The 23,068-nt window shown below is 50.8% G+C and overlaps 1 pseudogene; it reads left to right on the top strand.

Moving 5' to 3' along the window:
- The window catches only part of LOC137307522 (deaminated glutathione amidase-like), a 31,659-nt pseudogene extending 10,207 nt beyond the window's left edge, over positions 1-21,452 (top strand).
- The last annotated feature ends 1,616 nt before the right edge of the window (positions 21,453-23,068 follow it).

The raw sequence follows: 23,068 nt of genomic DNA, 5'->3' as shown, positions 1-23,068 counted from the left end.
GCTTTACTCTGTATCTCACCCTGTACCTGACCCTGGGAGTGTTTGACGGGACAGTGTGGAGGGAGCTTTACTCTGTATCTCACCCTGTACCTGACCCTGGGAGTGTTTGATGGGACAGTGTAGAGGGAGCTTTACTCTGTATCTAACCCTGTACCTGCCCTGGGAGTGTTTGATGGGACAGTGTAGAGGGAGCTTTACTCTGTATCTAACCCTGTACCTGACCTGGGAGTGTTTGATGGGACAGTGTAGAGGGAGCTTTACTCTGTATCTAACCCTGTACCTGCCCTGGGAGTGTTTGATGGGACAGTGTAGAGGGAGCTTTACTCTGTATCTAACCCTGTACCTGCCCTGGGAGTGTTTGATGGGACAGTGTAGAGGGAGCTTTACTCTGTATCTAACCCTGTACCTGACCTGGGAGTGTTTGATGGGACAGTGTAGAGGGAGCTTTACTCTGTATCTAACCCTGTACCTGCCCTGGGAGTGTTTGATGGGACAGTGTAGAGGGAGCTTTACTCTGTATCTAACCCTGTACCTGACCCTGGGAGTGTTTGATGGGACAGTGTAGAGGGAGCTTTACTCTGTATCTCACCCTGTACCTGACCCTGGGAGTGTTTGACGGGACAGTGTGGAGGGAGCTTTACTCTGTATCTCACCCTGTACCTGACCCTGGGAGTGTTTGATGGGACAGTGTAGAGGGAGCTTTACTCTGTATCTAACCCTGTACCTGCCCTGGGAGTGTTTGATGGGACAGTGTAGAGGGAGCTTTACTCTGTATCTAACCCTGTACCTGACCTGGGAGTGTTTGATGGGACAGTGTAGAGGGAGCTTTACTCTGTATCTAACCCTGTACCTGCCCTGGGAGTGTTTGATGGGACAGTGTAGAGGGAGCTTTACTCTGTATCTAACCCTGTACCTGCCCTGGGAGTGTTTGATGGGACAGTGTAGAGGGAGCTTTACTCTGTATCTAACCCTGTACCTGACCTGGGAGTGTTTGATGGGACAGTGTAGAGGGAGCTTTACTCTGTATCTAACCCTGTACCTGCCCTGGGAGTGTTTGATGGGACAGTGTAGAGGGAGCTTTACTCTGTATCTAACCCTGTACCTGCCCTGGGAGTGTTTGATGGGACAGTGTAGAGGGAGCTTTACTCTGTATCTAACCCTGTACCTGACCCTGGGAGTGTTTGATGGGACAGTGTAGAGGGAGCTTTACTCTGTATCTAACCCTGTACCTGACCCTGGGAGTGTTTGATGGGACAGTGTAGAGGGAGCTTTACTCTGTATCTAACCCTGTACCTGCCCCTGGGAATGTTTGATGGGACAGTGTAGAGGGAGCTTTACTCTGTATCTAACCCTGTACCTGACCCTGGGAGTGTTTGATGGGACAGTGTAGAGGGAGCTTTACTCTGTATCTAACCCTGTACCTGCCCTGGGAGTGTTTGATGGGACAGTGCAGAGGGAGCTTTACTCTGTATCTAACCCTGTACCTGCCCTGGGAATGTTTGATGGGACAGTGTAGAGGGAGCTTTACTCTGTATCTAACCCTGTACCTGACCTGGGAGTGTTTGATGGGACAGTGTAGAGGGAGCTTTACTCTGTATCTAACCCTGTACCTGACCCTGGGAATGTTTGATGGGACAGTGCAGAGGGAGCTTTACTCTGTATCTAACCCTGTACCTGCCCTGGGAGTGTTTGATGGGACAGTGTAGAGGGAGCTTTACTCTGTATCTATCCCTGTACCTGACCCTGGGAGTGTTTGATGGGACAGTGTAGAGGGAGCTTTACTCTGTATCTAACCCTGTACCTGACCCTGGGAGTGTTTGATGGGACAGTGTAGAGGGAGCTTTACTCTGTATCTAACCCTGTACCTGACCCTGGGAGTGTTTGATGGGACTGTGTAGAGGGAGCTTTCCTCTGTATCTAACCATGTACCTGCCCCTGGGAGTGTTTGATGGGACAGTGTAGAGGGAGCTTTACTCTGTATCTCACCCTGTACCTGCCCTGGGAGTGTTTGACTGGACAGTGTCGAGGGAGCTTTACTCTGTATCTAACCCTGTACCTGACCCTGGGAGTGTTTGACGGGACAGTGTAGAGGGAGCTTTACTCTGTATCTAACCCTGTCCCTGCCCTGGGAGTGTTTGATGGGACAGTGTAGAGGGAGCTTTACTCTGTATCTAACCCTGTACCTGACCCTGGGAGTGTTTGACGGGACAGTGTAGAGGGAGCTTTACTCTGTATCTAACCCTGTACCTGACCCTGGGAGTGTTTGATGGGACAGTGTAGAGGGAGCTTTACTCTGTATCTAACCATGTACCTGACCTGGGAGTGTTTGACGGGACAGTGTAGAGGGAGCTTTACTCTGTATCTAACCCTATACCTGCCCTGGGAGTGTTTGATGGGACAGTGTAGAGGGAGCTTTACTCTGTATCTAACCCTGTACCTGCCCTGGGAGTGTTTGATGGGACAGTGTAGAGGGTGCTTTACTCTGTATCTAACCCTGTCCCTGCCCTGGGAGTGTTTGATGGGACAGTGTAGAGGGAGCTTTACTCTGTATCTAACCCTGTACCTGACCCTGGGAGTGTTTGATGGGACAGTGTAGAGGGAGCTTTACTCTGTATCTAACCCTGTACCTGCCCTGGGAGTGTTTGACGGGACAGTGTAGAGGGAGCTTTACTCTGTATCTCACCCTGTACCTGACCCTGGGAGTGTTTGATGGGACAGTGTAGAGGGAGCTTTACTCTGTATCTCACCCTGTACCTGCCCTGGGAGTGTTTGACTGGACAGTGTCGAGGGAGCTTTACTCTGTATCTAACCCTGTACCTGACCCTGGGAGTGTTTGACGGGACAGTGTAGAGGGAGCTTTACTCTGTATCTAACCCTGTACCTGCCCTGGGAGTGTTTGATGGGACAGTGTGGAGGGAGCTTTACTCTGTATCTAACCCTGTACCTGACCCTGGGAGTGTTTGATGGGACAGTGTAGAGGGAGCTTTACTCTGTATCTAACCCTGTACCTGCCCTGGGAGTGTTTGATGGGACAGTGTCGAGGGAGCTTTACTCTGTATCTAACACTGTACCTGACCCTGGGAGTGTTTGATGGGACAGTGTAGAGGGAGCTTTACTCTGTATCTCATCCTGTACCTGACCCTGGGAGTGTTTAATGGGACAGTGTGGAGGGAGCTTTACTCTGTATCTGACCCTGTACCTGACCCTGGGAGTGTTTGATGGGACAGTGTAGAGGGAGCTTTACTCTGTATCCAACCCTGTACCTGCCCTGGGAGTGTTTGATGGGACAGTGTAGAGGGAGCATTACTCTGTATCTAACCCTGTACCTGCCCTGGGAGTGTTTGATGGGACAGTGTCGAGGGAGCTTTACTCTGTATCTCACCCTGTACCTGCCCTGGGAGTGTTTGATGGGACAGTGTAGAGGGAGCTTTACTCTGTATCTAACCCTGTCCCTGCCCTGGGAGTGTTTGATGGGACAGTGCAGAGGGAGCTTCACTCTGTATCTAACCCTGTACCTGCCCTGGGAGTGTTTGATGGGACAGTGTAGAGGGAGCTTTACTCTGTATCTAACCCTGTACCTGCCCTGGGAGTGTTTGACAGGACAGTGTAGAGGGAGCTTTACTCTGTATCTAACCCTGTACCTGCCCTGGGAGTGTTTGATGGGACAGTGTAGAGGGAGCTTTACTCTGTATCTAACCCTGTACCTGACCCTGGGAGTGTTTGATGGGACAGTGTAGAGGGAGCTTTACTCTGTATCTAACCCTGTACCTGCCCCTGGGAGTGTTTGATGGGACAGTGTAGAGGGAGCTTTACTCTGTATCTAACCCTGTACCTGACCCTGGGAGTGTTTGACGGGACAGTGTAGAGGGAGCTTTACTCTGTATCTAACCCTGTACCTGCCCTGGGAGTGTTTGATGGGACAGTGTAGAGGGAGCTTTACTCTGTATCTCACCCTGTACCTGTCCTGGGAGTGTTTGATGGGACAGTGTAGAGGGAGCTTTACTCTGTATCTAACCCTGTACCTGCCCTGGGAGTGTTTGACGGGACAGTGTAGAGGGAGCTTTACTCTGGATCTAACCCTGTACCTGACCCTGGGAGTGTTTGATGGGACAGTGTAGAGGGAGCTTTACTCTGTATCTAACCCTGTACCTGCCCCTGGGAGTGTTTGATGGGACATTGTAGAGGGAGCTTTACTCTGTATCTAACCCTGTACCTGCCCCTGGGAGTGTTTGATGGGACATTGTAGAGGGAGCTTTACTCTGTATCTAACCCTGTACCTGACCCTGGGAGTGTTTGATGGGACAGTGTAGAGGGAGCTTTACTCTGTATCTAACCCTGTACCTGACCCTGGGAGTGTTTGATGGGACAGTGTAGAGGGAGCTTTACTCTGTATCTAACCCTGTACCTGCCCTGGGAGTGTTTGACGGGACGGTGTGGAGGGAGCTTTACTCTGTATCTAACCCTGTACCTGCCCTGGGAGTGTTTGATGGGACAGTGTAGAGGGAGCTTTACTCTGTATCTAACCCTGTACCTGACCCTGGGAGTGTTTGATGGGACAGTGTAGAGGGAGCTTTACTCTGTATCTAACCCTGTACCTGACCCTGGGAGTGTTTGATGGGACAGTGTAGAGGGAGCTTTACTCTGTATCTAACCCTGGACCTGACCCTGGGAGTGTTTGATGGGACAGTGTAGAGGGAGCTTTACTCTGTATCTAACCCTGTACCTGACCCTGGGAGTGTTTGACGGGACGGTGTGGAGGGAGCTTTACTCTGTATCTAACCCTGTACCTGACCCTGGGAGTGTTTGACGGGACGGTGTAGAGGGAGCTTTACTCTGTATCTAACCCTGTACCTGACCCTGGGAGTGTTTGATGGGACAGTGTAGAGGGAGCTTTACTCTGTATCTAACCCTGTACCTGCCCTGGGAGTGTTTGATGGGACAGTGTGGAGGGAGCTTTACTCTGTATCTAACCCTGTACCTGACCCTGGGAGTGTTTGATGGGACAGTGTAGAGGGAGCTTTACTCTGTATCTAACCCTGTACCTGACCCTCGGAGTGTTTGATGGGACAGTGTAGAGGGAGCTTTACTCTGTATCTAACCCTGTACCTGCCCTGGGAGTGTTTGATGGGACAGTGTAGAGGGAGCTTTACTCTGTATCTCACCCTGTACCTGACCCTGGGAGTGTTTGACGGGACGGTGTAGAGGGAGCTTTACTCTGTATCTAACCCTGTACCTGCCCTGGGAGTGTTTGATGGGACAGTGTGGAGGGAGCTTTACTCTGTATCTAACCCTGTACCTGACCCTGGGAGTGTTTGATGGGACAGTGTAGAGGGAGCTTTACTCTGTATCTAACCCTGTACCTGCCCTGGGAGTGTTTGATGGGACAGTGTAGAGGGAGCTTTACTCTGTATCTCACCCTGTACCTGACCCTGGGAGTGTTTGACGGGACGGTGTAGAGGGAGCTTTACTCTGTATCTAACCCTGTACCTGCCCTGGGAGTGTTTGACGGGACGGTCTGGAGGGAGGTCTCTCTCTCTCTGTCTGGGAGATGATTATTGTCCCCATTTCTCTCACCCAGATCGGCCTTGCAATCTGCTACGACCTGCGATTCCCGGAACTCTCCCTCGCTCTGGCCCAGGAGGGAGCAGAAATCCTGACATTCCCATCAGCGTTTACTGTCACAACCGGAATGGCACACTGGGAGGTAGGTTCAGTCGTGATCATAGTGTGAGTGTGAGCAGGGGTGTGAAGGAACACTCCTTTAATAGTGATTTCAGTGTGAGTGTGAGCCCGGGTGTGAAGGAACACTCCTTTAATAGTGATCTCAGTGTGAGTGTGAGCACGGGTGTGAAGGAACACTCCTTTAATAGTGATTTCAGTGTGAGTGTGAGCCCGGGTGTGAAGGAACACTCCTTTAATAGTGATTTCAGTGTGTGTGTGAGCCCGGGTGTGAAGGAACACTCCTTTAATAGTGATTTCAGTGTGAGTGTGAGCCCGGGTGTGAAGGAACACTCCTTTAATAGTGATTTCAGTGTGAGTGTGAGCCCGGGTGTGAAGGAACGCTCCTTTAATAGTGATTTCAGTGTGAGTGTGAGCCCGGGTGTGAAGGAACACTCCTTTAATAGTGATTTCAATGTGAGTGTGAGCCCGTGTGTGAAGGAACACTCCTTTAATAGTGATTTCAATGTGAGTGTGAGCCCGGGTGTGAAGGAACACTCCTTTAATAGTGATTTCAGTGTGTGAGTGTGAGCCCGGGTGTGAAGGAACACTCCTTTAATAGTGATTTCAGTGTGAGTGTGAGCCCGGGTGTGAAGGAACACTCCTTTAATAGTGATTTCAGTGTGAGTGTGAGCACGGGTGTGAAGGAACACTCCTTTAATAGTGATCTCAGTGTGAGTGTGAGCACGGGTGTGAAGGAACACTCCTTTAATAGTGATCTCACTGTGAGTGTGAGCCCGGGTGTGAAGGAACACTCCTTTAATAGTGATTTCAGTGTGAGTGTGAGCCCGGGTGTGAAGGAACACTCCTTTAATAGTGATTTCAGTGTGAGTGTGAGCCCGGGTGTGAAGGAGCACTCCTTTAATAGTGATTTCAGTGTGAGTGTGAGCCCGGGTGTGAAGGAACACTCCTTTAATAGTGATTTCAGTGTGAGTGTGAGCCCGGGTGTGAAGGAACACTCCTTTAATAGTGATTTCAGTGTGAGTGTGAGCCCGGGTGTGAAGGAACACTCCTTTAATAGTGATCTCACTGTGAGTGTGAGCCCGGGTGTGAAGGAACACTCCTTTAATAGTGATTTCAGTGTGAGTGTGAGCCCGGGTGTGAAGGAACACTCCTTTAATAGTGATTTCAGTGTGAGTGTGAGCCCGGGTGTGAAGGAGCACTCCTTTAATAGTGATTTCAGTGTGAGTGTGAGCCCGGGTGTGAAGGAACACTCCTTTAATAGTGATTTCAGTGTGAGTGTGAGCCCGGGTGTGAAGGAACACTCCTTTAATAGTGATTTCAGTGTGAGTGTGAGCCCGGGTGTGAAGGAACACTCCTTTAATAGTGATTTCAGTGTGAGTGTGAGCCCGGGTGTGAAGGAACACTCCTTTAATAGTGATTTCAGTGTGAGTGTGAGCCTGGGTGTGAAGGAACACTCCTTTAATAGTGATCTCAGTGTGAGTGTGTGAGCCCGAGTGTGAAGGAACACTCCTTTAATCGTGATTTCAGTGTGAGTGTGAGCCCGGGTGTGAAGGAACACTCCTTTAATAGTGATTTCAGTGTGAGTGTGAGCACGGGTGTGAAGGAACACTCCTTTAATAGTGATTTCAGTGTGAGTTTGAGCCCGGGTGTGAAGGAACACTCCTTTAATCGTGATTTCAGTGTGAGTGTGAGCCTGGGTGTGAAGGAACACTCCTTTAATGGTGATTTCAGTGTGTGAGTGTGAGCCCGGGTGTGAAGGAACACTCCTTTAATAGTGATTTCAGTGTGTGAGTGTGAGCCCGAGTGTGAAGGAACACTCCTTTAAACGTGATTTCAGTGTGAGTGTGAGCACGGGTGTGAAGGAACAATCCTTTAATAGTGATTTCAGTGTGAGTGTGAGCCCGGGTGTGAAGGAACACTCCTTTAATAGTGATTTCAGTGTGAGTGTGAGCCCGGGTGTGAAGGAACACTCCTTTAATAGTGATTTCAGTGTGAGTGTGAGCCCGGGTGTGAAGGAACACTCCTTTAATGGTGATTTCAGTGTGAGTGTGAGCCCGGGTGTGAAGGAACACACCTTTAATAGTGATTTCTGTGTGAGTGTTAGCCCGGGTGTGAAGGAACACTCCTTTAATAGTGATTTCAGTGTGAGTGTGAGCCCGGGTGTGAAGGAACACTCCTTTAATAGTGATTTCAGTGTGAGTGTGAGCCCGGGTGTGAAGGAACACTCCTTTAATACTGATTTCAGTGTGAGTGTGAGCCCGAGTGTGAAGGAACACTCCTTTAATAGTGATTTCAGTGTGAGTGTGAGCCTGGGTGTGAAGGAACACTCCTTTAATAGTGATCTCAGTGTGAGTGTGAGCCCGGGTGTGAAGGAACACTCCTTTAATAGTGATTTCAGTGTGAGTGTGAGCCCGGGTGTGAAGGAACACTCCTTTAATAGTGATTTCAGTGTGAGTGTGAGCCCGGGTGTGAAGGAACACTCCTTTAATAGTGATTTCAGTGTGAGTGTGAGCCCGGGTGTGAAGGAACACTCCTTTAATAGTGATTTCAGTGTGAGTGTGAGCCCGGGTGTGAAGGAACACTCCTTTAATAGTGATTTCAGTGTGTGAGTGTGTGAGCCCGGGTGTGAAGGAACGCTCCTTTAATAGTGATTTCAATGTGAGTGTGTGCCCGGGTGTGAAGGAACACTCCTTTAATAGTGATTTCAGTGTGAGTGTGAGCCCGGGTGTGAAGGAACACTCCTTTAATAGTGATTTCAGTGTGTGAGTGTGACCCGGGTGTGAAGGAACGCTCCTTTAATAGTGATTTCAGTGTGAGTGTGAGCCCGGGTGTGAAGGAACACTCCTTTAATAGTGATTTCAGTGTGAGTGTGAGCCCGAGTGTGAAGGAACACTCCTTTAATCGTGATTTCAGTGTGAGTGTGAGCCCGAGTGTGAAGGAACACTCCTTTAATGGTGATTTCAGTGTGAGTGTGAGCCCGGGTGTGAAGGAACACTCCTTTAATAGTGATTTCAGTGTGAGTGTGAGCCCGGGTGTGAAGGAACACTCCTTTAATAGTGATTTCAGTGTGAGTGTGAGCCCGGGTGTGAAGGAACACTCCTTTAATAGTGATTTCAGTGTGAGTGTGAGCCCGGGTGTGAAGGAACGCTCCTTTAATAGTGATTTCAGTGTGAGTGTGAGCCCGGGTGTGAAGGAACACTCCTTTAATAGTGATTTCAGTGTGAGTGTGAGCCCGGGTGTGAAGGAACACTCCTTTAATAGTGATTTCAGTGTGTGAGTGTGAGCCCGGGTGTGAAGGAACAATCCTTTAATGGTGATTTCAGTGTGATTGTGAGCCCGGGTGTGAAGGAACAATCCTTTAATGGTGATTTCAGTGTGATTGTGAGCCCGGGTGTGAAGGAACACTCCTTTAATAGTGATTTCAGTGTGAGTGTGAGCCCGGGTGTGAAGGAACACTCCTTTAATAGTGATTTCAGTGTGTGAGTGTGACCCGGGTGTGAAGGAACGCTCCTTTAATAGTGATTTCAGTGTGAGTGTGAGCCCGGGTGTGAAGGAACACTCCTTTAATAGTGATTTCAGTGTGAGTGTGAGCCCGAGTGTGAAGGAACACTCCTTTAATCGTGATTTCAGTGTGTGTGTGAGCCCGAGTGTGAAGGAACACTCCTTTAATGGTGATTTCAGTGTGAGTGTGAGCCCGAGTGTGAAGGAACACTCCTTTAATAGTGATTTCAGTGTGTGAGTGTGAGCCCGGGTGTGAAGGAACACTCCTTTAATAGTGATTTCAGTGTGAGTGTGAGCCCGGGTGTGAAGGAACGCTATTTTAATAGTGATTTCAGTGTGAGTGTGAGCCCGGGTGTGAAGGAACACTCCTTTAATAGTGATTTCAGTGTGAGTGTGAGCCCGGGTGTGAAGGAACACTCCTTTAATAGTGATTTCAGTGTGTGAGTGTGAGCCCGGGTGTGAAGGAACAATCCTTTAATGGTGATTTCAGTGTGATTGTGAGCCCGGGTGTGAAGGAACAATCCTTTAATGGTGATTTCAGTGTGATTGTGAGCCCGGGTGAGAAGGAACACTCCTTTAATAGTGATTTCAGTGTGAGTGTGAGCCCGGGTGTGAAGGAACACTCCTTTAATAGTGATTTCAGTGTGTGAGTGTGACCCGGGTGTGAAGGAACGCTCCTTTAATAGTGATTTCAGTGTGAGTGTGAGCCCGGGTGTGAAGGAACACTCCTTTAATCGTGATTTCAGTGTGAGTGTGAGCCCGAGTGTGAAGGAACACTCCTTTAATAGTGATTTCAGTGTGAGTGTGAGCCCGGGTGTGAAGGAACACTCCTTTAATAGTGATTTCAGTGTGTGTGTGAGCCCGGGTGTGAAGGAACACTCCTTTAATTGTGATTTCAGTGTGTGTGTGAGCCCGAGTGTGAAGGAACACTCCTTTAATGGTGATTTCAGTGTGAGTGTGAGCCCGAGTGTGAAGGAACACTCCTTTAATAGTGATTTCAGTGTGTGAGTGTGAGCCCGGGTGTGAAGGAACACTCCTTTAATAGTGATTTCAGTGTGAGTTTGAGCCCGGGTGTGAAGGAACACTCCTTTAATAGTGATTTCAGTGTGAGTTTGAGCCCGGGTGTGAAGGAACAATCCTTTAATAGTGATTTCAGTGTGAGTGTGAGCCCGGGTGTGAAGGAACACTCCTTTAATAGTGATTTCAGTGTGAGTGTGAGCCCGGGTGTGAAGGAACACTCCTTTAATAGTGATTTCAGTGTGAGTGTGAGCCCGGGTGTGAAGGAACACTCCTTTAATAGTGATTTCAGTGTGAGTGTGAGCCCGGGTGTGAAGGAACACTCCTTTAATAGTGATTTCAGTGTGAGTGTGAGCCCGGGTGTGAAGGAACACTCCTTTAATAGTGATTTCAGTGTGAGTGTGAGCCCGGGTGTGAAGGAACACTCCTTTAAAGGTGATTTCAGTGTGAGTGTGTGAGCCCGGGTGTGAAGGAACACTCCTTTAATAGTGATTTCAGTGTGTGAGTGTGAGCCCGAGTGTGAAGGAACACTCCTTTAATCGTGATTTCAGTGTGAGTGTGAGCCCGGGTGTGAAGGAACACTCGTTTAATAGTGATTTCAGTGTGAGTGTGAGCCCGGGTGTGAAGGAACACTCCTTTAATAGTGATTTCAGTGTGTGAGTGTGAGCCCGAGTGTGAAGGAACACTCCTTTCATCGTGATTTCAGTGTGAGTGTGAGCCCGGGTGTGAAGGAACACTCCTTTAACAGTGATCTCAGTGTGAGTGTGAGCCCGGGTGTGAAGGAACACTCCTTTAATGGTGATTTCAGTGTGTGTGTGAGCCCGGGTGTGAAGGAACACTCCTTTAATCGTGATTTCAGTGTGAGTGTGAGCCCGAGTGTGAAGGAACACTCCTTTAATGGTGATTTCAGTGTGAGTGTGAGACCGGGTGTGAAGGAACACTCCTTTAATAGTGATTTCAGTGTGAGTGTGAGCCCGGGTGTGAAGGAACACTCCTTTAATAGTGATTTCAGTGTGAGTGTGAGCCCGGGTGTGAAGGAACGCTCCTTTAATAGTGATTTCAGTGTGAGTGTGAGCCCGGGTGTGAAGGAACACTCCTTTAATAGTGATTTCAGTGTGAGTGTGAGCCCGGGTGTGAAGGAACACTCCTTTAATAGTGATTTCAGTGTGTGAGTGTGAGCCCGGGTGTGAAGGAACAATCCTTTAATGGTGATTTCAGTGTGATTGTGAGCCCGGGTGTGAAGGAACAATCCTTTAATGGTGATTTCAGTGTGATTGTGAGCCCGGGTGTGAAGGAACACTCCTTTAATAGTGATTTCAGTGTGAGTGTGAGCCCGGGTGTGAAGGAACACTCCTTTAATAGTGATTTCAGTGTGAGTGTGAGCCCGGGTGTGAAGGAACACTCCTTTAATAGTGATTTCAATGTGAGTGTGAGCCCGGGTGTGAATGAACACTCCTTTAATAGTGATTTCAATGTGAGTGTGAGCCTGGGTGTGAAGGAACACTCCTTTAATAGTGATTTCAGTGTGAGTGTGAGCCCGGGTGTGAAGGAACACTCCTTTAATAGTGATCTCACTGTGAGTGTGAGCCCGGGTGTGAAGGAACACTCCTTTAATAGTGATTTCAGTGTGAGTGTGAGCCCGGGTGTGAAGGAGCACTCCTTTAATAGTGATTTCAGTGTGAGTGTGAGCCCGGGTGTGAAGGAACACTCCTTTAATAGTGATTTCAGTGTGAGTGTGAGCCCGGGTGTGAAGGAACACTCCTTTAATAGTGATTTCAGTGTGAGTGTGAGCCTGGGTGTGAAGGAACACTCCTTTAATAGTGATCTCAGTGTGAGTGTGTGAGCCCGAGTGTGAAGGAACACTCCTTTAATCGTGATTTCAGTGTGATTGTGAGCCCGGGTGTGAAGGAACACTCCTTTAATAGTGATTTCAGTGTGAGTGTGAGCCCGGGTGTGAAGGAACACTCCTTTAATAGTGATTTCAGTGTGTGAGTGTGAGCCCGGGTGTGAAGGAACACTCCTTTAATCGTGATTTCAGTGTGAGTGTGAGCCCGGGTGTGAAGGAACACTCCTTTAATAGTGATTTCAGTGTGAGTGTGAGCCCGGGTGTGAAGGAACACTCCTTTAATAGTGATCTCAGTGTGAGTGTGAGCCCGAGTGTGAAGGAACGCTCCTTTAATAGTGATTTCAGTGTGAGTGTGAGCCCGGGTGTGAAGGAACACTCCTTTAATAGTGATTTCAGTGTGAGTGTGAGCCCGGGTGTGAAGGAACACTCCTTTAATGGTGATTTCAGTGTGTGAGTGTGAGCCCGGGTGTGAAGGAACAATCCTTTAATGGTGATTTCAGTGTGATTGTGAGCCCGGGTGTGAAGGAACAATCCTTTAATGGTGATTTCAGTGTGATTGTGAGCCCGGGTGTGAAGGAACACTCCTTTAATAGTGATTTCAGTGTGAGTGTGAGCCCGGGTGTGAAGGAACACTCCTTTAATAGTGATTTCAGTGTGTGAGTGTGACCCGGGTGTGAAGGAACGCTCCTTTAATAGTGATTTCAGTGTGAGTGTGAGCCCGGGTGTGAAGGAACACTCCTTTAATAGTGATTTCAGTGTGAGTGTGAGCACGGGTGTGAAGGAACACTCCTTTAATAGTGATCTCAGTGTGAGTGTGAGCACGGGTGTGAAGGAACACTCCTTTAATAGTGATTTCAATGTGAGTGTGAGCCCGGGTGTGAAGGAACACTCCTTTAATAGTGATTTCAATGTGAGTGTGAGCCCGGGTGTGAAGGAACACTCCTTTAATAGTGATTTCAGTGTGAGTGTGAGCCCGGGTGTGAAGGAACACTCCTTTAATAGTGATCTCAGTGTGAGTGTGAGCCCGGGTGTGAAGGAACACTCCTTTAATAGTGATTTCAGTGTGAGTGTGAGCCCGGGTGTGAAGGAGCACTCCTTTAATAGTGATTTCAGTGTGAGTGTGAGCCCGGGTGTGAAGGAACACTCCTTTAATAGTGATTTCAGTGTGAGTGTGAGCCCGGGTGTGAAGGAACACTCCTTTAATAGTGATCTCAGTGTGAGTGTGTGAGCCCGAGTGTGAAGGAACACTCCTTTAATCGTGATTTCAGTGTGATTGTGAGCCCGGGTGTGAAGGAACACTCCTTTAATAGTGATTTCAGTGTGAGTGTGAGCCCGGGTGTGAAGGAACACTCCTTTAATAGTGATTTCAGTGTGTGAGTGTGAGCCCGGGTGTGAAGGAACACTCCTTTAATAGTGATTTCAGTGTGAGTGTGAGCCCGGGTGTGAAGGAACACTCCTTTAATAGTGATTTCAGTGTGAGTGTGAGCACGGGTGTGAAGGAACACTCCTTTAATAGTGATCTCAGTGTGAGTGTGAGCACGGGTGTGAAGGAACACTCCTTTAATAGTGATCTCACTGTGAGTGTGAGCCCGGGTGTGAAGGAACACTCCTTTAATAGAGATTTCAGTGTGAGTGTGAGCCCGGGTGTGAAGGAACACTCCTTTAATAGTGATTTCAGTGTGAGTGTGAGCCCGAGTGTGAAGGAACACTCCTTTAATAGTGATTTCAGTGTGTGTGTGAGCCTGGGTGTGAAGGAACACTCCTTTAATAGTGATTTCAGTGTGAGTGTGTGAGCCCGGGTGTGAAGGAACACTCCTTTAATAGTGATCTCAGTGTGAGTGTGAGCCCGGGTGTGAAGGAACACTCCTTTAATCGTGATTTCAGTGTGTGTGTGAGCCCGGGTGTGAAGGAACACTCCTTTAATAGTGATTTCAGTGTGAGTGTGAGCCCGGGTGTGAACAAACGCCCGTTTAATAGTGAGCCCAGTGTGAGTGTGAGCCCGTGTGTGAAGGAACACTCCTTTAATAGTGATTTCAGTGTGAGTGTGAGCCCGGGTGTGAAGGAACACTCCTTTAATAGTGATTTCAGTGTGAGTGTGAGCACGGGTGTGAAGGAACACTCCTTTAATAGTGATTTCAGTGTGTGAGTGTGAGCCCGGGTGTGAAGGAACACTCCTTTAATAGTGATTTGAGTGTGAGTGTGAGCCCGGGTGTGAAGGAACACTCCTTTAATAGTGATTTCAGTGTGAGTGTGAGCCCGGGTGTGAAGGAACACTCCTTTAATAGTGATTTCAGTGTGAGTGTGAGCCCGGGTGTGAAGGAACACTCCTTTAATAGTGATTTCAGTGTGAGTGTGAGCCCGGGTGTGAAGGAACACTCCTTTAATAGTGATCTCAGTGTGAGTGTGAGCCCGGGTGTGAAGGAACACTCCCTTAATCGTGATTTCAGTGTGAGTGTGAGCCCGGGTGTGAGGGAACACTCCTTTAATAGTGATTTCAGTGTGGGTGTGAGCCCGGGTGTGAAGGAACACTCCTTTCATAGTGATCTCAGTGTGAGTGTGAGCCCGGGTGTGAAGGAACACTCCTTTAATAGTGATTTCAGTGTGAGTGTGAGCCCGGGTGTGAAGGAACACTCCTTTAATAGTGATTTCAGCGTGAGTGTGAGCCCGAGTGTGAAGGAACACTCCTTTAATCGTGATTTCAGTGTGTGTGTGAGCCCGGGTGTGAAGGAACACTCCTTTAATAGTGATTTCAGTGTGAGTGTGAGCCCGGGTGTGAAGGAACACTCCTTTAATAGTGATTTCAGCGTGAGTGTGAGCCCGGGTGTGAAGGAACACTCTATAATAGTGATTTCAGTGTGAGTGTGAGCCCAGGTGTCAAGGAACACTCCTTTAATCGTGATTTCAGTGTGTGTGTGAGCCCGGGTGTGAAGGAACACTCCTTTAATAGTGATTTCAGCGTGAGTGTGAGCCCGGGTGTGAAGGAACACTCTATAATAGTGATTTCAGTGTGAGCCCAGGTGTGAAGGAACACTCCTTTAATAGTGATTTCAGTGTGAGTGTGAGCCCGGGTGTGAACGCACGCCCGTTTAATAGTGAGCCCAGTGTGAGTGTGAGCTCGGCTGTGAAGGAACACTCCTTTAATAGTGATTTCAGCATGAGTGTGAGCCCGGGTGTGAACGCACGCCCGTTTAATAGTGAGCCCAGTGTGAGTGTGAGCCCGGGTGTGAAGGAACACTCCTTTAATAGTGATTTCAGCATGAGTGTGTGAACCCGGGTGTGAAGGAACACTCCTTTAATAGTGATTTCAGTGTGAGTGTGAGCCCGGGTGAGAACGAACGCCCGTTTAATAGTGAGCCCAGTGTGAGTGTGAGCCCGGGTGTGAAGGAACACTCCTTTAATAGTGATTTCAGTGTGAGTGTGAGCCCGGGTGTGAAGGAACACTCCTTTAATAGTGATCATAGTGTGAGTGTGAGCCCGGGTGTGAAGGATCACTCCTTTAATAGTGATTTCAGTGTGTGAGTGTGAGCCCGAGTGTGAAAGAACACTCCTTTAATAGTGATTTCAGTATGAGTGTGAGCCCGGGTGTGAAGGAACACTCCTTTAATAGTGATCATAGTGTGAGTGTGAGCCCGGGTGTGAAGGAACACCCCTTTAATAGTGATTTCAGTGTGTGAGTGTGAGCCCGAGTGTGAAGGAACACTCCTTTAATAGTGATTTCAGTGTGAGTGTGTGAGCCCGGGTGTGAAGGAACACTCCTTTAATAGTGATTTGAGTGTGTGAGTGTGAGCCCGGGTGTGAAGGAACACTCCTTTAAAGGTGATTTCAGTGTGAGTGTGTGAGCCCGGGTGTGAAGGAACACTCCTTTAATAGTGATTTCAGTGTGTGAGTGTGAGCCCGGGTGTGAAGGAACACTCCTTTAATCGTGATTTCAGTGTGAGTGTGAGCCCGGGTGTGAAGGAACACTCCTTTAATAGTGATTTCAGTGTGAGTGTGAGCCCGGGTGTGAAGGAACACTCCTTTAATGGTGATTTCAGTGTGTGAGTGTGAGCCCGGGTGTGAAGGAACACTCCTTTAATAGTGATTTCAGTGTGTGAGTGTGAGCCCGAGTGTGAAGGAACACTCCTTTCAACGTGATTTCAGTGTGAGTGTGAGCCCGGGTGTGAAGGAACAATCCTTTAATAGTGATTTCAGTGTGAGTGTGAGCCCGGGTGTGAAGGAACACTCCTTTAATAGTGATCTCAGTGTGTGTTTGAGCCCGGGTGTGAAGGAACACTCCTTTAATAGTGATTTCAGTGTGTGTGAGCCCGGGTGTGAAGGAACACTCCTTTAATAGTGATCTCAGTGTGAGTGTGAGCCCGGGTGTGAAGGAACACTCCTTTAATAGTGATCTCAGTGTGAGTGTGAGCCCGGGTGTGAAGGAACACTCCTTTAATCGTGATTTCAGTGTGTGTGAGCCCGGGTGTGAAGGAACACTCCTTTAATAGTGATTTCAGTGTGTGTGTGAGCCCGGGTGTGAAGGAACACTCCTTTAATAGTGATTTCAGTGTGAGTGTGAGCCTGGGTGTGAAGGAACACTCCTTTAATAGTGATCTCAGTGTGGGTGTGAGCCCGGGTGTGAAGGAACACTCCTTTAATAGTGATCTCAGTGTGAGTGTGAGCCCGGGTGTGAAGGAACACTCCTTTAATAGTGATTTCAGTGTGAGTGTGAGCCCGGGTGTGAAGGAACACTCCTTTAATAGTGATTTGAGTGTGTGAGTGTGAGCCCGGGTGTGAAGGAACTCTCCTTTAAAGGTGATTTCAGTGTGAGTGTGTGAGCCCGGGTGTGAAGGAACACTCCTTTAATAGTGATTTCAGTGTGAGTGTGAGCCCGGGTGTGAAGGAACACTCCTTTAATCGTGATTTCAGTGTGAGTGTGAGCCCGGGTGTGAAGGAACACTCCTTTAATAGTGATTTCAGTGTGAGTGTGAGCCCGGGTGTGAAGGAACACTCCTTTAATGGTGATTTCAGTGTGAGTGTGAGCCCGGGTGTGAAGGAACACTCCTTTAATAGTGATTTCAGTGTGCGTGTGAGCCCGGGTGTGAAGGAACACTCCTTTAATTGTGATTTCAGTGTGGGTGTGAGCCCGGGTGTGAAGGAACACTCCTTTAATAGTGATTTCAGTGTGAGTGTGAGCCCGGGTGTGAAGGAACAATCCTTTAATGGTGATTTCAGTGTGATTGTGAGCCCGGGTGTGAAGGAACACTCCTTTAATAGTGATCTCAGTGTGTGTTTGAGCCCGGGTGTGAAGGAACACTCCTTTAATGGTGATTTCAGTGTGAGTGTGAGCCCGTGTGTGAAGGAACACTCCTTTAATAGTGATTTCAGTGTGAGTGTGAGCCCGGGTGTGAAGGAACACTCCTTTAATAGTGATTTCAGTGTGAGTGTGAGCCTGGGTGTGAAGGAACACTCCTTTAATAGTGATTTCAGTGTGAGTGTGAGACCGGGTGTGAAGGAACACTCCTTTAATAGTGATTTCAGTGTGAGTGTGTGAGCCCTGGTGTGAAGGAACACTCCTTTAATAGTGATTTCAGTGTGAGTGTGAGCCCGGGTGTGAAGGAACACTCCTTTAATAGTGATTTCAGCGTGAGTGTGTGAGCCCGGTTGTGAAGGAACACTCCTTTCATAGTGATCTCAGTGTGAGTGTGTGAGCCCGGTTGTGAACGAACGCCCGTTTAATCGTGATCCCAGTGTGTGAGTGTGTGAGCCCGGTTGTGAACGAACGCCCGTTTAATAGTGATCCCAGTGTGTGAGTGTGTGAGCCCGGGTGTGAACGAACGCCCGTTTAATAGTGATCCCAGTGTGTGAGTGTGTGAGCCCAGTTGTGAACGAACGCCCGTTTAATAGTGATCCCAGTGTGTGAGTGTGTGAGCCCGGGTGTGAACGAACGCCCATTTAATAGTGATCCCAGTGTGTGAGTGTGTGAGCCCGGGTGTGAACGAATGCCCGTTTAATAGTGATCCCAGTGTGTGAGTGTGTGAGCCCGGGTGTGAACGAACGCCCGTTTCATAGTGATCCCAGTGTGTGAGTGTGTGAGCCCGGTTGTGAACGAACGCCCATTTAATAGTGATCCCAGTGTGTGTGTGTGTGAGCCCGGGTGTGAACGAACGCCCGTTTAATAGTGATCTCAGTGTGAGTGAGTGTGAGCCCGGGTGTGAAGGAACACTCCTTTCATCGTGATCTCAGTGTGAGTGTGTGAGCCCGGTTGTGAACGAACGCCCGTTTAATAGTGATCCCAGTGTGTGAGTGTGTGATCCCGGTGTGTGAACGAACGCCCGTTTAATAGTGATCCCAGTGTGTGAGTGTGTGATCCCGGTGTGTGAACGAACACCCGTTTAATAGTGATCCCAGTGTGTGAGTGTGTGAGCCCGGGTGTGAACGAACGCCCGTTTAATAGTGATCCCAGTGTGTGAGTGTGTGAGCCCGGGTGTGAACGAACGCCCGTTTAATAGTGATCCCAGTGTGTGAGTGTGTGAGCCCGGGTGTGAACGAACACCCGTTTAATAGTGATCCCAGTGTGTGAGTGTGTGAGCCCGGGTGTGAACGAACGCCCGTTTAATAGTGATCCCAGTGTGTGAGTGTGTGAGCCCGGGTGTGAACGAACGCCCGTTTAATAGTGATCCCAGTGTGTGAGTGTGTGAGCCCGGGTGTGAAGGAACGCCCGTTTAATAGTGATCCCAGTGTGTGAGTGTGTGAGCCCGGGTGTGAACGAACGCCCGTTTAATCGTGATCCCAGTGTGTGAGTGTGTGAGCCCGGGTGTGAACGAACGCCCGTTTAATCGTGATCCCAGTGTGTGAGTGTGTGATCCCGGGTGTGAACGAACGCCCGTTTAATCGTGATCCCAGTGTGTGAGTGTGTGATCCCGGGTGTGAACGAACGCCCGTTTAATCGTGATCCCAGTGTGTGAGTGTGTGAGCCCGGGTGTGAACGAACGCCCGTTTAATCGTGATCCCAGTGTCTGAGTGTGTGATCCCGGGTGTGAACGAACGCCCGTTTAATCGTGATCCCAGTGTGTGAGTGTGTGAGCCCGGGTGTGAACGAACGCCCGTTTAATCGTGATCCCAGTGTGTGAGTGTGTGATCCCGGGTGTGAACGAACGCCCGTTTAATCGTGATCCCAGTGTCTGAGTGTGTGATCCCGGTGTGTGAACGAACGCCCGTTTAATAGTGATCCCAGTGTGTGAGTGTGTGATCCCGGTGTGTGAACGAACGCCCGTTTAATAGTGATCCCAGTGTGTGAGTGTGTGAGCCCGGGTGTGAACGAACGCCCGTTTAATCGTGATCCCAGTGTGTGAGTGTGTGATCCCGGGTGTGAACGAACGCCCGTTTAATCGTGATCCCAGTGTGTGAGTGTGTGATCCCGGGTGTGAACGAACGCCCGTTTAATCGTGATCCCAGTGTGTGAGTGTGTGAGCCCGGGTGTGAACGAACGCCCGTTTAATCGTGATCCCAGTGTCTGAGTGTGTGATCCCGGGTGTGAACGAACGCCCGTTTAATCGTGATCCCAGTGTGTGAGTGTGTGAGCCCGGGTGTGAACGAACGCCCGTTTAATCGTGATCCCAGTGTGTGAGTGTGTGATCCCGGGTGTGAACGAACGCCCGTTTAATCGTGATCCCAGTGTCTGAGTGTGTGATCCCGGTGTGTGAACGAACGCCCGTTTAATAGTGATCCCAGTGTGTGAGTGTGTGATCCCGGTGTGTGAACGAACGCCCGTTTAATAGTGATCCCAGTGTGTGAGTGTGTGAGCCCGGGTGTGAACGAACGCCCGTTTAATCGTGATCCCAGTGTGTGAGTGTGTGAGCCCGGTGTGTGAACGAACGCCCGTTTAATCGTGATCCCAGTGTCTGAGTGTGTGATCCCGGGTGTGAACGAACGCCCGTTTAATAGTGATCCCAGTGTGTGAGTGTGTGAGCCCGGTTGTGAACGAACGTCCGTTTAATAGTGATCCCAGTGTGTGAGTGTGTGAGCCCGGGTGTGAACGAACGCCCGTTTAATGGTGATCCCAGTGTGTGAGTTTGTGATCCCGGGTGTGAACGAACGCCCGTTTAATAGTGATCCCAGTGTGTGAGTGTGTGAGCCCAGTTGTGAACGAACGCCCGTTTAATAGTGATCCCAGTGTGTGAGTGTGTGATCCCGGTGTGTGAACGAACGCCCGTTTAATCGTGATCCCAGTGTCTGAGTGTGTGATCCCGGTGTGTGAACGAACGCCCGTTTAATAGTGATCCCAGTGTGTGAGTGTGTGAGCCCGGGTGTGAACGAACGCCCGTTTAATAGTGATCCCAGTGTGTGAGTGTGTGATCCCGGGTGTGAACGAACGCCCGTTTAATAGTGATCCCAGTGTGTGAGTGTGTGATCCCGGGTGTGAACGAACGCCCGTTTAATAGTGATCCCAGTGTGTGAGTGTGTGATCCCGGGTGTGAACGAACGCCCGTTTAATAGTGATCCCAGTGTGTGAGTGTGTGATCCTGGGTGTGAACGAACGCCCGTTTAATATTGATCCCAGTGTCTGAGTGTGTGATCCCGGTTGTGAACGAACGCCCGTTTAATAGTGATCCCAGTGTGTGAGTGTGTGATCCCGGGTGTGAACGAACGCCCGTTTAATCGTGATCCCAGTGTGTGAGTGTGTGATCCCGGGTGTGAACGAACGCCCGTTTAATAGTGATCCCAGTGTGTGAGTGTGTGAGCCCGGGTGTGAACGAACGCCCGTTTAATAGTGATCCCAGTGTGTGAGTGTGTGATCCCGGGTGTGAATGAACGCCCGTTTAATCGTGATCCCAGTGTGATCCCGGTTGTGAACGAACGCCCGTTTAATCGTGATCCCAGTGTGTGAGTGTGTGAGCCCGGGTGTGAACGAACACCCGTTTAATCGTGATCCCAGTGTGTGAGTGTGTGAGCCCGGGTGTGAACGAACGCCCCTTTAATCGTGATCGCAGTGTCTGAGTGTGTCAGTAACACCCTCCTCACCTCTCTCTCCCCCGCCCCGCTCTCCCCTCTTCTCCTCCAGCCCCTGCTCAGGGCCCGGGCCATCGAGACGCAGAGTTACGTGGTGGCTGCGGCGCAGACCGGCCGTCACAACGCGGGGCGCGCCTCGTACGGGCACTCGATGATGGTGGACCCCTGGGGCCGCGTGCTGGCCCAGTGCGGACGGGGACCTGGCCTGTGCTTCGCCGAGCTCGACCTGGGCTCCCTGCGGGCGGTCAGGAGGGAGATGCCCATCTGGGACCACCGACGGCCAGACCTCTACGGCCGGGTGGGGACGCGGCGCCCCCCGCCTGCCCGCGACTGAGCGCCCGCCCCCCCACCCCGGTCGATCAACTCATCCCCGATCCTCGGAGACCGTCGGAAGAATAAACTCAATTGGAAAAGATAACCTGATGGGTCTCCCTCTCTCTCTCTCTCTGTGTCCTTTCCTGCTTACCTGTGCACGGGCGTCTGCCTGCGCGCGCGCCCGTGCGCCTGCCTGCGCGCGCGTCCGCGCGCCTGTGCTTCTGCCTGCATGCGTGTTCGTGCGTCTGCCTGCGAGCGCGTCCGTGCGTCTGCCTGCGTGCGCGTCCGTGCGTCTGTCTTCGTGCGTGTCCGTGCGTCTGCCTTCGTGCGTGTTCGTGCGTCTGTCTTCGTGCGTGTTCGTGCGTCTGCCTGTGCGCGTGTTCGTGCGTCTGCCTTCGTGTGTGTTCGTGCGTCTGCCTGCGTGCGTGTACGTGCTTCTGCCTGCGTGTGTGTTCGTGCGTCTGCCTGCGTGCGTGTACGTGCTTCTGCCTGCATGCGTGTTCGTGCGTCTGCCTGCGTGCGTGTACGTGCTTCTGCCTGCGTGCGTGTTCGTGCGTCTGCCTGCGTGTGTGTTCGTGCGTCTGCCTGCATGCGTGTACGTGCTTCTGCCTGCGTGTGTGTTCGTGCGTCTGCCTTCGTGCGTGTTCGCGCGTCTGCCTGCGTGTGTTCGTGCGTCTGCCTTCGTGCGTGTTCGTGCGTCTGCCTTCGTGTGTGTTCGTTGGTCTGTCTTCGTGTGTGTTCGTGCGTCTGCCTGCGCGCGCGTCCGTGCGTCTGCCTTCGCGCGCGTCCGTGCGTCTGCCTGCGCGTGCGTACGTGCGTCTGCCTGCGTGCGTGTACGTGCTTCTGCCTGCGTGTGTGTTCGTGCGTCTGCCTGCATGCGTGTACGTGCTTCTGCCTGCGTGTGTGTTCGTGCGTCTGCCTGCATGCGTGTTCGTGCGTCTGCCTGCGTGCGTGTTCGTGCGTCTGCCTGCCTGCGTGTTCGTGCGTCTGCCTTCGTGCGTGTTCGTGCGTCTGCCTTCGTGTCTGTTCGTGCGTCTGCCTTCGTGCGTGTTCGCGCGTCTGCCTGCGTGTGTTCGTGCGCCTGCCTTCGTGCGTGTTCGTGCGTCTGCCTTCGCGCGCGTCCGTGCGTCTGCCTTCGCGCGCGTACGTGCGTCTGCCTGCGCGCGTGTACGTGCTTCTGCCTGCATGCGTGTTCGTGCGTCTGCCTGCATGCGTGTACGTGCTTCTGCCTGCGTGCGTGTACGTGCTTCTGCCTGCATGCGTGTTCGTGCGTCTGCCTGCGTGCGTGTTCGTGCGTCTGCCTGCCTGCGTGTTCGTGCGTCTGCCTTCGTGCGTGTTCGTGCGTCTGCCTTCGTGTCTGTTCGTGCGTCTGCCTTCGTGCGTGTTCGTGCGTCTGCCTTCGTGTCTGTTCGTGCGTCTGCCTTCGTGCGTGTTCGTGCGTCTGCCTTCGTGTGTGTTCGTTGGTCTGTCTTCGTGTGTGTTCGTGCGTCTGCCTGCGCGCGCGTCCGTGCGTCTGCCTTCGCGCGCGTCCGTGCGTCTGCCTGCGCGTGCGTACGTGCGTCTGCCTGCGTGCGTGTACGTGCTTCTGCCTGCGTGTGTGTTCGTGCGTCTGCCTGCATGCGTGTACGTGCTTCTGCCTGCGTGTGTGTTCGTGCGTCTGCCTGCATGCGTGTTCGTGCGTCTGCCTGCGTGCGTGTTCGTGCGTCTGCCTGCCTGCGT

Source organism: Heptranchias perlo, unplaced genomic scaffold (assembly GCF_035084215.1).
Source record: "Heptranchias perlo isolate sHepPer1 unplaced genomic scaffold, sHepPer1.hap1 HAP1_SCAFFOLD_1032, whole genome shotgun sequence".
Taxonomy (NCBI): Eukaryota; Metazoa; Chordata; class Chondrichthyes; order Hexanchiformes; family Hexanchidae; genus Heptranchias; species Heptranchias perlo.
This window is presented reverse-complemented; position numbering and strand designations above follow the sequence as displayed.